Source organism: Dendrobates tinctorius, unplaced genomic scaffold, assembly GCF_039654945.1.
Source record: "Dendrobates tinctorius isolate UK_male_01 unplaced genomic scaffold, ASM3965494v1 ptg000129l, whole genome shotgun sequence".
Taxonomy (NCBI): Eukaryota; Metazoa; Chordata; class Amphibia; order Anura; family Dendrobatidae; genus Dendrobates; species Dendrobates tinctorius.
In genome coordinates, this window is record NW_027361797.1 from 21,473,800 (window position 1) to 21,486,197 (window position 12,398).

At 45.4% G+C, this 12,398-nt stretch overlaps 1 long non-coding RNA gene across 5 annotated transcripts in view; it reads right to left on the minus strand.

Annotated features, from left to right (window-relative positions):
- Nucleotides 1-7,931: 7,931 nt before the first annotated feature.
- LOC141047650 (uncharacterized) overlaps nt 7,932-12,398 on the minus strand; it is a 50,595-nt gene continuing 46,128 nt past the window's right edge. For 4 of the 5 annotated variants that reach the window (XR_012219866.1, XR_012219864.1, XR_012219865.1 and 1 more), the window contains 3 exons: nt 9,665-9,774; nt 9,425-9,569; nt 7,932-8,318 (listed from right to left, as the gene is read on the minus strand). This is a non-coding gene — a long non-coding RNA (uncharacterized lncRNA). Of the gene's footprint in view, nt 8,319-9,424; nt 9,570-9,664; nt 10,161-12,398 lie in introns of those variants that run through there. The other variant, XR_012219862.1, reaches the window with a different exon arrangement.

Genomic DNA, 12,398 nt, shown 5'->3' on the forward strand with positions numbered 1-12,398 from the left:
GATTGGGATGTCAAAAACGCTGCAGAGGGCAGTGATGTAGGAGGAAGAGGAAGTGTGTGGGTGGAGTGTAGTGTCCGGGAAGAAGGAGTCGCCATATTGTCAGCAGCATGGAAGGCTATCGTTGCATGGGGATCAATGTCAGCCGTCTGATTTTATTTGGTATGTATGCATGTATGTGTCTGCATCAGTCCCCATGCGGCGATAGTGCGTCAATTGTGCTTAGTCGCCGTATGGGACTGCTGCGACCGAGCACAATTGTGAGTCAAAAAAACACATAAAACATACATACATGTAACATACATGACATAAAACATAGAATACATACCACAGCTTGGTCCCTGAAGCCCTCTGTCCTCTAGAAAAGTAAAAAAATTAAACCAAATTTATACTCTGTCCGCAGAAATCCCAAATCGATTGTCCCACGGCGATCTATTCTGTCCTCCGGCGATACAGTCGCCGTTTCCCGAAGTTCTGCAGCTCCGTGCTCTCTTTACGGCAATAGAGCTGCGTGGAAGTTTTCCCACGCAGCAGTGCCGTAAAGCGAGTACCGGAGTCACTTAACTCCGGTAAACTCTCACGCATGCGCAGTAACACACTGCAGGAGCTTAGCCGTGTATAGCAGTCACATCTCCTGATGTGACTGTTCTCCATGGCAGATCGTCGTGGGACACTCGATTTTGGACTACATCGGACCAGGGAGTATATTATTGGTTTGTTATATTTTCTAGGAGAACGAGGGCGTCACTTGGTGGATTACCAGAAAAATATAATTTTGCCAAAAACTGTCTTTATTTCATTAAAATACTTTTATTTTATGTCTGTTTTATTTCCCCTTTTATTTTTTAGATTAATAATGGATCGGCGTCTTATTGACGCCTCTCCAATATTAAATCGGGCTTAATGTCACCTTACAGTCAAAGGTGACATTAACCTTTTATTACCCCATATCCCACCGCTACACAGGAGTGGGAAGAGAAGGGCTAAGTGCTGGAATTTGCACATCTTACAGATGCGCCATTTCTGGGGCGGCTACTGGCTGGTAATTTGTAGCCGGGGGGGGGCAATATCTATGGCCCCTTCCTAGGCTATGAATATCAGCCCGCAGTTGTCTTTCTGGCTATAAAATATAGTGGGACCCCATGTCATTTATTTTGGGGGGTCCCCCTATTTCTATAGCCAGAAAGGCTATGCAGACAGCTGAGGGCTGATATTCATGGTCTGGGAGGATCCATGGGTATTAACCCCTTCCCAGGGTACAAATATTAACCCCTTCGTGACCGGGCCAATTTTTAAAATCTGACCAATGTCACTTTATGTGGTCATAACTCTGGAATGCTTCAACAAATCCCAGTAATTTTGAGACTGATTTTTCGTGGCACATTATAATTTATGATAGTGGTAAATTTAGATTGATATATTTTGTATTTATTAAAAAATATCAGGAACTTGACAAAATTTAAAAAAAATTGCAGCTTTCAAACTCTGAATGATTATCCCTTTAATCCAGATAGTCATACCACAGAAAAACATTAATAACATTTCCCTCATGCCTGCTTTACATCATCACCATTTCTAAAACACTAATTTTATTACCCTTTTAGGAGGTTTAAAAATGTAGCAATAATTTTTCATTTTTTCAAGGAAATTTACAAAATTTATTTTTTTGAGGGACCTATCCAAGTTTGAAGTGACTCTAGGGGTGCTATATATTGGAAAACCCCAAACATGATACCATTTTAAAAACTGCACCCCCTGACATATTGAAAACTGCTGTCAGGTAGTTTATTAACCCTTCAGGTGATTTTCAGGAATTAATGCAAAGTGGTATAGCTGGAATGAAAAAGTGTTTGTTTACCACCTAAATGTCGCTAACTTCTCAACTGGCCGCAGTAGCCAGGAGACTCTAAGGCCGCTATTTTGCCATGAACTGCTATGGCAAACATCAGGACCACACAATCATGATCTCGGTGTGTCAATTAGATAAAGTGCAAAACCCCACAATCTATTAACCATTTATTTGATGTAGTCACTTTTGACAGCAGTAACTAAGGGGTTAAAGATATGGACGGTGCCAACACTGATCATTTGTGATACAGCAAGTTGTCAGATATAGTGGACAGCCAACAGCTGCTGGATTGTCACCTGTATGGGGATGATATTCCCTTATATCTCAGGTCAGTAAATATACGTATTGCCTGTCATGAAGGGGTTAAGCCACAGCTGTCTGCTTAGCCTTTCTGGCTATAAAATATAGGGGGACCCCCCCACGTCATTTCTTTTTTGGGGTCCCCCTATTTCTATAGTCAGAAAGGCTACGCAGACAGCTGAGGGCTGATATTCATGGCCTGGGAAGATCCATGGTTATTAACCCCTTCCCAGGCTACACATATTGGATCCCGGCTGTCGGCTTTCCCACTCTGGCGCAGAAAATTGCGCGGGAGCCCACGCATTTTTTGTCGCTAACCCCTTTTGTTAGCTACCCAAAATAAAAACTTAAAATAAAAATATAATTATTTCTGCATTTTGTGATTAGGGTTAGGATTAGGGTTATGACTGGGATTAGTGTTAGGTTTAGGATTATGGTTGGGATTAGTGTTTGGTTTGGGATTAGGGTTGGGATTAGGGGTTGGGATGTGTTAGGTTTGGGATTAGTGTTGGGATGTGTTAGGTTTGGGATTAGGTGTTTTTGTTTGTGTTATCCTTCGGCCTGTGGTTATGGTAGGTTATATTTAAATATCTAATTTTTTTTTGGTTGTTGACTATAGTATCTAATGACATTATTGTATACATTGTAGGTACGTTATTTTCTTCCCATATGGGACCCTGCAGATGAGGCATACAAGGACCGATCTTCCCGTGACCACTGCTGTACAAAACCTTTAAGGCAGCTGTATCCCGAATGGGATTCATTCCCAAATGCAACACAGTTGCAAATTGGTAATTATGTTATTTAAAATGTTTCTATTAGTTTTTAAAAATGTGATTAAGTGTTTATTTTTGATTTTTAGAGAAAGATGTTAAACAAAGGCGGCTGTCGGTGAGGGACAGATTCCACAAATTTGTCTCCAGCTGTGCCAAAAGTTGCTCCTCTCCCACCAGGCAAACATTCTCATTTTATGATGAGCTACAATTTCTGCTAACAAGCAGGACATTGCGGAGGTAATTTTTTATTAAAAAAATCAAAATCTGTAATTACAGCTATTATCACGTGGTATAGCACAATTGGCTGCGTATTGAATGCTGCATACAGCTGCAGCACTCAATTTGTAGTGTCCAGATAGAACAGCATAGTGGAGATGTGATGAAATCCCCTCTCAACTATGCGTACAAACATGGAGGTGGCAGACCTATGTCATCGGACATGTGGCACGTCTTTTGACACCACAGCATGTCACTTGTCTTGCGTTTCCCTCTGTCTCCGCAAGATAACTAGCACAGTATATTGATAGCATGTGTTGATTCTGCATGTGTTTTAACCCCTTCACGACCAATGACGCCACATAGGTGTCATGAAACCTGGTACAAATCTGACCAGTGACGCCTATGTGGCGTCATGACTTTAAAGCCCCCCTGCGGGTCGGGTGATCTAGGTCACTGAAAGGTCACCCGACCCGCAGATACAGGGGGCTTTGTTCTTCAGCATAGGGGGGCGTGGCTTCGCCCCCACGTGACTACGATCGCTCTGATTGGCTGTTAAAAGTGAAACAGCCAATCAGAGCAATAGTAATATTTCATCAATGAAAATTGATGAAATATTACAATCCAGCCATGTCCGACGCTGCTGTAGCATCGGACATGGCTGGTGAAAGCGATCCGACCCCCCCCACCCGTTAACGGGGGCGATCTGCCCCCCGCCACTGAATGAGTGGCGATGTGACGCCGCTGTCATCATCTCCCCCCCTGCCTTCCCTCCGCTCCGACCGGCTTCCGATTGCCCCCCTCCCCCCTCCCGGTACTCACCGAGTGCCGTTATGGCTCCCGGTGTCCTGCGGTCCTGGACCATGGGCGCCACCATATTGGAAAATGGCAGGCGCATGCGCAGTGCGCCCGCCGGCTCCAATTTCCATTCATTCATTTTGATCACTTTCACAGTGATCAAAATAGAATGAAATGTAAATATCCCCGTTTATCACCCCCATAGGCAGGATCAACTAATAAAATAAAGAAATTATTTTTATTTTTCCATTAGGGTTAGGGTTGGAAGGAGGGTTAGGGTTGGAAAGAGGGTTAGGGTTGGAAAGAGGGTTAGGGTTGGAAAGAGGGTTAGGGTTGGAAAGAGGGTTAGGGTTGGAAAGAGGGTTAGGGTCCGGGTTGGAAAGAGGGTCCGGGTTGGAAAGAGGGTTAGGGTTGGAAAGAGGGTCCGGGTTGGAAAGAGGGTTAGGGTTGGAAAGAGGGTTAGAATTAGGGTTATGGTTGGAATTAGAGTTAGGGTTGGAATTAGGGCTAGGGTTGGAATTAGGGTTAGGGGTGTGTTGGGGTTAGGGGTGTGTTGGGGTTAGGGTTGGGATTAGGGTTAGGGATGTGTTGGGGTTAGGGCTGTGGTCAGGGGTGTGTTGGGGTTAGGGTTGAAGTTAGAATTGTGGGGTTTCCACTGTTTAGGCACATCAGGGGGTCTCCAAACGCGACCTGGTGCAACCATTGATTCCAGCTAATTTTGCGTTCAAAAAGTTAAACGGTGCTCCCTCCCTTCCAAGCCCCGACGTGTGCCCAAACAGTGGTTTACCCCAACATATGGGGTATCAGCGTACTCAGGAAAAATTGCACAACAACTTTGGGGGTCTAATTTCTCCTGGTACCCTTGGGAAAATAAAAAATTGGGGGCTAAAAAATTATTTTTGTGGAATATTTTTTTTTTATTTTCACGTCTCTGCGTTATAAACTTCTGTGAAGCCCTTGGGGGTTCAAAGTGCTCACCAGGCATCTAGATAAGTTCCTTGGGAGGTCTAGTTTCCAAAATGGGGTCACTTGTGGGGGGTTTCTATTGTTTAGGCACATCAGGGGCTCTGCAAACGTAACGACGACCGCAGACCAATCCATCAAAGTCTGCATTTCAAAACGTCACTACTTCCATTCCGAGCCCTTATGTGTGCCCTAACAATGGTTCCCCCCATATATGGGGCACCAGCGTACTCAGGACAAACTGTACAACTTTTGGGGTCCAATATATCCTGCTACCCGTGAAAATAAAAAATTGCTGGCTGAAAATCTTTTTTTTTTGAGGAAATTTTTTTTTATTTTCACGGCTCTGCGTTATAAACTTCTGTGACGCGCTTGGGGGTTCAAGGTGCTCACCAGACATCTAGATAAGTTCCTTGGGGGGTCTAGTTTCCAAAATGGGGTCACTTGTGGGGGGTTTCCACTGTTTAGGTACATCAGGGGCTCTGCAAATGTTACATGGTGCCCGCAGACCATTCCATCAAAGTCAGCATTTCATAATGTCACTACTTCCCTTCCGAGCCCCGACGTGTACCCAAACAGTGGTCCCCACCCACATATGGGGTACCAGTGTACTCAGGACAAACTGGACAACTTTTGGGGTCTAATTTATCCTCGTACCCTTGTGAAAATAAAAAATTGCGCACTAAAAAATTTTTTGAGGAAAAAATATTTTTTATTTTCATGGCTCTGCGTTATAAACTTTTGTGAAGCACTTGGGGGTTCAAAGTGCTCACTATGCATCTAGATAAGTTCCTTAGGGGGTCTAGGTCCAAAATGGGGTCATTTGTGGGGGAGCGCCAATGTTTAGGCACACAGGGGCTCTCCAAACACGATATGGTGTCCGATAACGATTGGAGCTAATTTTCCATTCAAAAAGTCAAATGGTGCTCCTTCCCTTCCGGACCCTGCCGTGCGCTCAAACAGTGGTTTATGACCACATATGAGGTATCGGTGTACTCAGGAGAAATTTTTTAACAAATTTTAGGATCCATGTGAAAATGAAAAAACTGAGACTAAAAGACAATTTTTGTGATAAAAAAGTACTTTTTTTTTTACATATCAATTTGTGAAGTACCTGGGGGTTCAAAGTGATCACTATGCATCTAGATAAGTTCCTTGTGGGGTCTAGTTTCCAAAATGGGGTCACTTGTGGGGGAGCTCCAATGTTTAGGCACACAGGGGCTCTCCATACGCGACATGGCAACCGCTAAATAGTCCAGCATATTTTCCATTCAAAAAGTCAAATGGTGCTCCTTCCCTTCTGAGCCCTGCCGTGCGCCCAAACAGTGGTTTATGACCACATATGAGGTATCGGTGTACTCAGGAGAAATTGCCCAACAATTTTTAGGATCCATTTTATCCTGTTGCCCATGTGAAAATGAAAAAATTGATGCTAAAAGAAAATTTTTGTTGGAAAAATTAAAATGTCCATTTTTTCTTTCCACGTTGCTTTAGTTCCTCTGAAGCACCTGAAGGGTTAATAATCTTCATGAATGTAGTTTTGAGTAGCTTGAGGGGTGCAGTTTTTAGAATGGTGTCACTTTTGGGTATTTTCTGCCATATAGACCCCTTAAAGTGACTTCAAATGTGAGGTGGTCCCTAAAAAAAATGGTTTTGTATATTTTATTGTAAAAATGAGAAATCGCTGGTCAACTTTTAACCCTTATAACTTCCTAACAAAAAAATATTTTGTTTCCAAAATTGTGCTGATGTAAAGTAGACATGTGGGAAATGTTATTTAGTAACTATTTTTTGTCACATAACTCTCTGGTTTAACAGAAAAAAAATTCAAAATTTGAAAATTGCGAAATTTTCTAAATTTTCGCCAAATTGCTGACTTTTTCACAAATAAACGCATAAATTATCGACCTAAATTTACCACTAACATGAAGCCCAATATGTCAGGAAAAAACAATCTCAGAATCGCTAGGATCCGTTGAAGCGTTCCTGAGTTATTACCTCATAAAGGGACACTGGTCAGAATTGCAAAAAATGGCCTGGTCATTAAGGTCAAAATAGGCTTGGTCATGAAGGGGTTAAACATGCGTTATCACCATGTGTAAGAAAAAAAGTTGGCAGCGCTTTCGGCTGAGCAATCTTTTTGCTGCCTCCAAAGCGATGCTCCTACGCAGCACGGAAACATACCCCAATCAATATGTTTGTTTTTTTTCACACAGCACTCAAGGGAACATTTTACCTCCTGCTGAGGATGAATCCGAAGATGGAGCAGGAACTTCATCTGGAGCTGGCGGCACATGTTCTCCATCTCTGCTGGTGCCCCATCTTCATCAACTGCTGGCACATCGGCGTCCGCCGCTGCTGGAGTTTCTGGTGCCGAAGAAGCGGTTACACAAAGAGCTGCCTATCCGGTGTCAGGAGAGCCAAACAAAAAAAAAAAAAACTAAAAAAAAAGTGATACAACCATCAAAGCTGCAACTGAGACTCTGGCAGTGATAAAAAAAATTAACGAAAGAGGAGGAGTTCAATTTTTTTGCCTTGCAAATTGCAAACAAGGCTCGCTCACTGACACTGGATAGGCAGTCCATTTTCACGAATCTGGTGCAAATGTCACTGACAGCTCTGCAGGACCCTGCTCCAATTTCTCCATATGATGAAATTTTGATGGGGTTTTTTGGAAAAGAAACCAAGCCCAACAACAAACCCAACCTGACTACCAAACAAGTCGACCATACAGCACTGAAATGCCCTCACCAACTGCAAGTTACCCTACGGATGCATCAACACTAGCTATTACCCGCAGTACCATAACTTAGTCATTTGGTGTTCTTTATAAACATTATCATAAGGAGGATATAAAAGGGCTATAACCTGTGTTATGGGTACATGGGCGCAGGACTATGGGGTAGAGGATATGTATGATAGTCTAGGGAACAGGACTATGGGAAGTAGAAGAATCTTGAACATTTTTGGGAACAAAACCCACTTAGTAAAAAGAAAAAAATAACGCACATAAAATTAACAATCCAAATACATACGGAATAATTTTTTTTTACTAAAAAAACATTTTCATGTTGCTTGACGGGTCCTTCATTGGTGCCGCTCAATCTTATTCTTTCATCTTTCACTGCTGTTCAGGGTGCCCAACACCATCACAGGAGTTTTGCCAGTGCACAGGACCTTCTAGACTCATAAAATAGTCAGTAAAAGTTTCTCTCACACGCACACCCGAGTTGGATGGCCTTCCCAGACCCACGTTGCGCATCCGGCAGCCAAGTCTCCTCGGTTGGGGAAGACATCACCATGAGCTGCAACTTCTGCCAGATGACGGTACATGTGCACCTTACAATTTTAGAGATGGTGGATTTACAATTCTAAATTGGAGGTGTAAAGATGTGTAGCTCTCTACTGTGGCTAAAAATCTGCAAAGAAAATTAAAAGATTATTAGAAATGTCACACAAAAATGTAAGGGAACCTGTCAGCAGTTATGGCCGCTATAAGATGCGTCCACCACCTTTCAGGTCTTATCTGAAGCATTCTATAATGGTGTCGCTAATGCCCCGGTCTGACACGAAAGCTCTAAATAAACACAAAATTACAAACAATTGCGTGGGGCGGTCACGTCAGATGGGAGTTGAAGCTCCGCGTCAGGCCACTCCGATCTTTTCGCACCACCGCCGCCCTCCTGCTTGCTTCAACGCTCTACTGCTCAGCCGTGGTTATCTGGCCTGTTGAGGGCAGAACGAATTCCTGCAGTGAGCAAGCGCCAGGAAAGGTCTGAGAAGCCCAGCGCATGCACACCTCCGGACTTTAGTCCATACTCATCAGAACATAAAAGTACGCCTGTGCAGTACAGCAATGAAGCAAGCAGGAGAGTGGTAGTGCATTAACCGGGGCGGTTAATTATAGAATGCTGCAGATAAGCCCTGAAAGACAGTGGACGCATCTTATAGCAGCAACAATGCAGACAGGTTCCAGGCGTGTTTTACATATCAGGATATTTGTGGTACCGTAAAAGACTGTACCAAAGATATCCATGTCAATGTGTCTGTGTGTGCGAGGCACACATGTGGCAACCGTGTGCCGCCCATGTGCTGCATCATTTCCACACAGATGGCTAGCAGGGAACAAGCGCTACAGAAAGTGCAGTTACAAGGTGGCAGGTGCTGAAGACAAATCCCATTCTTCCTTGATGGCAGTGAAATCCTGCAGACCAGGGGAGAATGATGCCAGCACCTGCTGCCAGGGAACAGCGCTTCCTGTAGCGCTTCACCAGTGCAATGCGTGTTACACAGAGGACATCAATGTGTGTTCTCCATGTGCACGTGTGCATGACAGTGGCAGCGTGTTTTGCCCACTGACACATGATCCACAAAAACACGCTGACATATGCATAGACCCATTAATTTAAGTGGGTCTTCATGTGTCAGTGTCTCCAGTACATGTGAAAACTTTCATCACACGTACCGGATACAATGACGTGTGAAATATGCCTAATGACATACAAACAGAAAATTAGTTACTTACCGCAAAGTGATGAGCAGCCTTTCCTCAGCAATGATGGCCTTCCTCATTAACATATCAGCCAATATAAGATGGGGACACAAGATTTGTAGCAGATTATCAAAGGCGGTGATTGTAAGCCGGTAGAACGACAAATTTTTCCAGATATCTGCAAAGTTGACATAAAAAAAAAGAAAAAAAATGATTATATATTTTCGGACACATTCTAAGTTGGAAACTATCTTGAGATATTTGGCAACTTACCTCCTCAAATCGTTGTAAAGAACATAAAAATGCCCTTTCTCTGTTCTCTCCACTAAGAGTGGGTGCACCCACAATTTACAGGCTCACATTCTCCTGTGCTGCTGCTCGGCCTAAAATAAAAATATTGTTTTAGTACACAACACAGTGAAAAAACAGACATGTCAAGAATTTTCGGAATCCCAATCCTAATCCCAAACCTATTCCTAACCCCAACCCAAACCCAAATCCCAACCATAATCCTAGTCTATTCCTTATCCAAACCCTAATCCCAACCCTAACCCCAATCACAACCTTAATCCCAACCATAACCCTAATCCCAACCACTAGTCTATTCCTAATCCAAACCCTAATCTTAATCACAACCCTAATCCAAATCCCTACCATAACCCAAATCCCAACCCCAAGTCTATTCCCAATCCAAACCCTAATCACAACCCTAACCCCAATCAACCCTAATCCAAATCCCAACCATAACCCTAATCCCAACTATAACCCTAATCTCAAACCCCAATTGCATGCCTAACCCTAATCCCCACCCTAAACCGAATCTCAACACTAACTTAATCCAACCCTAATCTACTTTATCTTACCTGCTCTCTGTGATGCATCAGGATTTGCAGCAAACACCCCAGCATGAGTATTCTGAATGGCCTGCGGACCGATAAGCGCTGCGCGCTATACTCATCAGCCCGCTGGGCACTCTGCTGCTCATTTCTGGCACTCACCATTGTTGATTTGGTAAAAGCAAAATAGAGAATGGAAGAAGGGGTTGGACAAGATAATAACATCAATTTTTTTTTTTTCTTTAGTCTAGTTTGGCAAACTATCTGTTGCTGTGAAAAAATGCAGACAATTCCGCAGCCAAAACCACATTAAAAAAGCATCAAAAACGCACCTGCGTTTTCTGCCAAGAGCTGCGGATTTTGTGCAGAAAAATCCGCGGGAGAATACGCAACGTGTGCACATAACCTAACCCTAGCTCTAATGGGAAAATGGAAATAAATGCTTTTTTTAATTTTATTTTTCCCTAACTTTGGGCATGATAAAGGGGGGCTTGAATTACAATTTATAGCAGGCAGCTGTAACTCTAAAAGACGTTTTTTATTGTAAAAAGTTTTTAATTCATGGGGGCTCTACATAGCGCTCCATTTAATATAGTGGACCCCACATAGCCATCCATTTAATATAATGAGCCTGACAGATTTCCTCATATAATGGGACAGTGGTCACATATAGCCCTCCATTTTTATTATAATATGCTCTACAAAGCATTCCATTTAATATAATGAAACCCCCACAGTTTTACATAATATAAAAGGCTCTACATAACCCTCCATTTAATACAATGGGACCCATGTAGCCCTCCAATTAACATAATGCGTCCCACAAAGAACTCAATATAATATAATGGGACCTGCATAGCACTCTTATAATGTGACTCAGAAAGCCTTCTATTTAATATATTGTGCCCCCTATAGCCTTAAATTAAAAATAATTAAACCTCATAGCCTTCCTTTACCCGTGCCACAAGAGCGCACAGCCACTGTCCCGTTGGCGTGCCACCGAAGCACAGCCACTGTCCCGTTGGCGTGCCACCGAAGCACAGCCACTGTCCCGTTGGCGTGCCACCGAAGCACAGCCAGTGTCCCGTTGGCGTGCCACCGAAGCACAGCCAGTGTCCCGTTGGCGTGCCTCCGAAGCACAGCCACTGTCCCGTTGGCGTGCCTCCGAAGCACAGCCACTGTCCCGTTGGCGTGCCTCCGAAGCACAGCCACTGTCCCGTTGGCGTGCCTCCGAAGCACAGCCACTGTCCCGTTGGCGTGCCTCCGAAGCACAGCCACTGTCCCGTTGGCGTGCCTCCGAAGCACAGCCACTGTCCCGTTGGCGTGCCTCCGAAGCACAGCCACTGTCCCGTTGGCGTGCCTCCGAAGCACAGCCACTGTCCCGTTGGCGTGCCTCCGAAGCACAGCCACTGTCCCGTTGGCGTGCCTCCGAAGCACAGCCACTGTCCCGTTGGCGTGCCTCCGAAGCACAGCCACTGTCCCGTTGGCGTGCCTCCGAAGCACAGCCACTGTCCCGTTGGCGTGCCTCCGAAGCACAGCCAGTGTCCCGTTGGCGTGCCTCCGAAGCACAGCCAGTGTCCCGTTGGCGTGCCACCGAAGCACAGCCACAGTCCCGTTGGCGTGCCACCGAAGCACAGCCACTGTCCCGTTGGCGTGCCTCCGAAGCACAGCCACTGTCCCGCTGGCGTGCCTCCGAAGCACAGCCACTGTCCCGCTGGCGTGCCTCCGAAGCACAGCCACTGTCCCGCTGGCGTGCCTCCGAAGCACAGCCACTGTCCCGCTGGCGTGCCTCCGAAGCACAGCCACTGTCCCGCTGGCGTGCCTCCGAAGCACAGCCACTGTCCCGCTGGCGTGCCTCCGAAGCACAGCCACTGTCCCGCTGGCGTGCCACCGAAGCACAGCCACTGTCCCGCTGGCGTGCCACCGAAGCACAGCCACTGTCCCGCTGGCGTGCCACCGAAGCACAGCCACTGTCCCGCTGGCGTGCCACCGAAGCACAGCCACTGTCCCGCTGGCGTGCCACCGAAGCACAGCCACTGTCCCGCTGGCGTGCCACCGAAGCACAGCCACTGTCCCGCTGGCGTGCCACCGAAGCACAGCCACTGTCCCGCTGGCGTGCCACCGAAGCACAGCCACTGTCCCGTTGGCGTGCCTCCGAAGCACAGCCACTG